The sequence below is a fragment of the Galeopterus variegatus genome, unplaced genomic scaffold (assembly GCF_000696425.1).
Source record: "Galeopterus variegatus unplaced genomic scaffold, G_variegatus-3.0.2 Scaffold557, whole genome shotgun sequence".
Classification (NCBI taxonomy): Eukaryota; Metazoa; Chordata; class Mammalia; order Dermoptera; family Cynocephalidae; genus Galeopterus; species Galeopterus variegatus.
In genome coordinates this window covers 418,291-423,576 of record NW_007726668.1, presented here as the reverse complement: position 1 = coordinate 423,576, position 5,286 = coordinate 418,291, and positions in this window count along the sequence as shown.

The following is a 5,286-nucleotide window of genomic DNA, read 5'->3' as shown; positions in this document are numbered from 1 at the left end:
TCTGTTTGTTTGTTTGTTTGTTAATTTACTGAAGACTACAAGGGAAATGCCTATCTAGTGACTGAGATAAATTTATCATCTACTTCTAAAAGTAGTTATCACTCTATCGTAAAACTATGAAAACTTAATTACAAAATTACTTGATTTTCATTAATGAAAGCATAACTAATACAGATTTTTTGCATGCCAATATACATGTTTTTTAATTTGTTAACTTTTTAAAAAAACTATAAATACTTTATCTAAAACTATTGACAGTACAAAACTGAGCAGTACCAGCCTCTCCTTCAGGTGTGTGTGACAATTCACAGTAGAGCTCCAAGTCCTTCTGGCCTTTCTGTCTCTGCTGTCCAGGGGTGGTGGAGCCCACCTGGCCAGTGAGCACCATGCAAGAGGCACCTCATAATCTAATCACTTCTTTAAGGCCCCACCTTTGAATTATTATAACAGAATTTCCTGTCCTCAGCAGTTACAATGGGAATTAATCCTTGATGAATTTGGGGGGACATTGAACCCCCCCACATTCTGCCCCTGGCCCCCAAAACTGATGTCCTTTTCACATACAAATGCATTCATTTCATCTCTATAGCCCCAAAGTCTTAACTTGTTCCAACCCAAAGGTCCAAAGTCCAATATGTGAAATCAAACAAGTTATCTACTTCGAAGATATAATGGTGGGACAAGCATTCCTATTCCAAAAGGGAGAAATAAGTAGAAAGAGAGGAGTAACTAGTCCCAAACAAATCCCAAACCCAGCAGGGCAGGCATAAAATCCCAAAGCTGGAAAATCATGTACCTTGACTTTATGTTTGGCATTCTCTACACACTGGTGCAAGGGTCAAGTCCTCACGTCCTTTAGCATCTCTGCTCCTGAGGCTTTCCTCGTCTCCAGCCATGCTTTAAACCTTGCAGGCTGGTGTTGCACACTGGTAGCTCCATAATTCTGGAGTCTTTATGGTGGTCCTTCCCTCATGGCTCCAAAAGGAGGGGCTCTGATGGATTTTCTTGGCTGCAACTCCAACCTCACATTTCTGCTAGGCATTGCTCTAGCAAAGGCTGTCTGCAGTGACTCCCCCCTTGCAACAGATCTCTTCCTGGGCCCCCGGCTTTTGCATACATCCTTTGAAATCTTGGTGTAGGCTCTAACATTCTGCCATCCTGCAGATTTAACAGTGCATGGAAAACCCCAAGCATGGCTCGTATCTTCCAGAAGTTCAGGTCCAGCCACAGCTTGTCCCATTTAGCTACAGCTAGAGCAACAGAAGCAGCAAGCATGCAGGAAGCAGCATCCTGAGGTGGCCCTGAGCAGCAAGCCTGTGGAGGTCACCTTAGGCCTTCCCAGAGATCATTCTGTCTCCCTAGGCCTCTGGGTCTGTGATGGGAGGGGCAAACTCGAAGATCTGTGAAATGCCTTAATTTTTTTTTTTTTTTTCCCCTTTTCTTGGTAATCTCTTTCTTCTGTACTCACCTTAGCAAATGGTTGCTGGGCTACACCCTTGCTTTTGTGGCCAGGCTGAAAGTTTTCCAGGTTCTGTCCTGTGCTTTCTTTTGACTTATAAATTCTGGCTTTGCATTATGCCTTTTCTGCCATAACTCAGCATAGGCTGTTGCAAATAACCATGCAGCTTCCTGAATGCTTTGTTGTTTAGCAATTTCTTCTGTCAGATACCCTCATTCATATCTTTGAAGTTCCACAGTCCATGATACTTTTGGGTATGAACAGAATGCAGTCAAGTTCTTTGCTAGTTCATAGCAAGGGTGATCTTTGCACCAGTTTCCAATAAATTCCTTCTTATTTCTATCTGAGACCTCCTTAGAGTGGTCTTTACAGTCCATATTTCTGTGAGCATTCTGGTCTTCACCATTTAACTAGTTTCTAAGAAGTTCCAAACTTTGTTCCACACGGTCCTTGCATAGTCATGTGGTTGAGTTAGAAATCCTAGTTTCCTGCAGATAGACACAGTGGGAAGAAGAGCAGCCTAAAGTTAGCATCTTACTCTGAGGAGCAAGGGAATCAAACATCATTATAAACACACACTCGACCACTGGGTCGGGCCAGTCCTTCACAATGCCGTCCAGTGCTGGGGGAGACCATCTGAAGACAAATACAGAGCTATCTCCCTCTGGCAGGCCTGAAGACACAAGGATAGAGACAGGAGTCCCCCTATGGGTGAACACAGGAGGTGCCTGACACCTGGACATCTCTATGGCCAATCTTTGCTCTCCTCCAGCAGTCCTGGGAGACCAGCAGCTGGCCAAACCAAAGCCTTCTCTGAGGATATGAGGTTAGAGACAGGAGTCCCCCTATGGGTGAACACAGGAGGTGCCTGACACCTGGACATCTCTATGGCCAATCTTTGCTCTTCTCCAGCAGTCCTGGGAGACCAGCAGCTGGCCAAACCAAAGCCTTCTCTGAGGATATGAGGTCAAGTCATGCTAAAGCCATCCTACCTTCAGGGCTTCTCCAACAGGACTGAGCACAAACCTGTCTCCCACCCTCAGATGACCAGCACTCTGACCGGGAGGCTGTCATCATTCCAGAAGTCACATCTACTATAGGTGACACACATGCCAGAGGGCAGCTCAGACTGACTGCAATGAGGGTAGGATGGCTGGCAGAGCACCCTTGACCTGGCCTTGGTGCCAGCCTTCACTTTTGGCTTCCATTCCTCAGCAACTCACCCCTTGGGCTGTAGACTTGCCCCAAGGGATGCCAGGTCCAAAGGTCTGTGGTGGGCACACCCTCACACAATGCCACCTAAGACAACACCGGCTGGCTGTCCTTGGGGCTTGAGAGCCAAAGGGTCTGAGCTGTCTACAGAAGTATTTCGAATAAACAAGGTAATGATTAAACTACTTCGATTTGTGAGACCACCAGACAGATGCAAATTACAATCAAAACCTCAGGTCTCAAAGGAAGTGATGCTGCCTTTTCTAACAAATTAGTTAGATCTTTTTTTTTTTTTTTTTGGTAATTACTACTAGTAAAGTCTATTCTTAATCATTTGGAGCAATTAGACTAAAGTTTTGAATGATAAATCTTACACATTGCCATTTAATTTTAATCAGAACACTACCATAACAAAAATGTTAATGAAAACACATTTTCAATCAGCCTTGAGAGGAAGGGAAAATGCATTAATTTAAAAAGTGACAGTGACACACAAATCAATAACCCATGATGATTGTGAAAAATGAGAAGCCTTTTTTTCATGTGAAAGTCTGATATAAACAAGAAAAATCCTTTGTAACTAATTGTAGGAGTATACAAACTGCATCTGAGGTTTTTCGGTAAAGAAGAACTATGATGAAATCAATGCTACATAGAAATCACTTTGCAAACAAAAAGGATAATTAATTTTAAACTAGTCGTGTGAAGATTTCAAATTCCAAAGTCAAAGGGATCTGGTTTATCTCAGATTTTGCTCATTATTGGCTGTAGTTCTTCAGGTATAAAATGTGTTTAATAATATTTATCTCTCAGGGTTGTTGAGAAGATTAAATGGCATATGTGTATGTACACTATTTTCACAGTGCTCCAAAAGCAGTCGTTGTTCAACTAAAGTCAGCCTCTGTCATTGTTATTTAAAATACCACACATGAAACCAATACTGAGGAAACAGTGTTGTTGATGGGAAGAAATCTTTTAAAGTGAGAAATCATATTTGTAAAATAAAGTCCCATATTAAGTCAAACAAAAGGGAATAATAGTCCTCAGAATCCAATCACCTCTTCAAATCCCCACCTTTCAATTAATATAATAGGATTTCCCACCCTCTTAACAGTCACAGTGGGGATCAAGCTTCTTATACATAAAAATTGGGGAATACAATTCAAACCATACCATTTAGTAAAGCAGTGGACTTAAAGACTTCCCTGACTTGATACAAAAGAATAACTCAAGTGCTTGGTTGAAGGGAAAAGAGCAAAAACAGAACAAGCTGGCTACAGTGCGCCGCTTGGGAAGCGCGGTGGCGCTCCTGCCAAGGGTTCGGATCCCACATACAGACCAGCCGCTCACTGGCTGAGCGAGATGCGGGAGCAACACCGAGGGTTGCGATCCCGTTGCCGGTCCTGGCCCGGTACGGGCGCGACACTGAGGGTTGCGATCCATTGCCGGTCACGAAAAAAGACAAAAAGGGAAAAAAAAAAAAACAGAACAAATCCAAACAAAACAAGGTCATTTGTAGTTTTTTCAGCCATAAGATGAGATTTGGCTTAGGTACACAACCAGTGTGAAATAAGACTGGTCACTACACTTATGGTATGTGACATGGGATAGGTTATTTAAGTTTTCCAAGTCAATGTCTTCAAGTATTAAATGTGCAAAGCATACTCATATCATGGAGTCTTTTAAATAATATGGGCAGAGTGCTGCTTACAGTGCTTTGGCAGGTGTGGAGGGTATTTAAATAATATGGGCAGAGTGCTGCTTACAGTGCTTTGGCAGGTGTGTTACTTCTCTATGAGTCTCATGGAGAGAGAAGAGCCTTTGGAAATAAGAAACACGAAATGTGTTTCCAGGCAAAAGTAGCTATTCCAATTAAAACAAAGGTCCACCCTCTTGAACTTAATGTTTTGCATCCTACTGAAGAGAAGGCATCAATAGCCAACTGGCAAGTCTTAGTTTAGAAAAAAAAAAAAACACCTTTATCTACTTGAGGCATAATAAGTTAATACTATTCACCAGTCTAGGATTTCTGGAGGTGTTTGGATATGTCAAGAGCTAGAGAAGATGTATTGGGTTCTTTCAGAAGCAGAGAAAGTGCATGAAACCCAAAAGTCTGTTGCTGTGTTGACAGGAAACTGGCTGAAGAAAAGGAATAAGTGATCTCTGTACCAAACGTCCTGACATTCAGGAAAAGTCAGGTTGAGAGTGTCCTCTCCTTAGCTTGGTAGGGCGTGGTGGTTAGTGATAGTGAGCAGCACCGAGGGAGAAGAAGTTAGTGTCACAAGAGGAGACTGTCAGGGGACTTCCAATCACATGGTTGGGAGGAATGAGGGAGGGGCAAAACGTGAGCCAGATCTTTCTTGATTGTAAATCAGGCTCTTGATCTCTCCTATAACTGATTTGGCTTAGTGGAATAAAGAGTGACATGTGAAATAACGTTCCTCAAGCCTTATATTCTATTTTAAATGTATCTTTGTTTTCAGGTGTGGGAGCTGAGACATTTTAGAGAAAAACAGATGTTTGGGGTGATTTCAATTGGCCAGAAGAAGAAAATATTTGGTTTGCATTAGTATTAAGAGAAATTATAACAACAGTGAAAGAAGTTAACTTGGTAC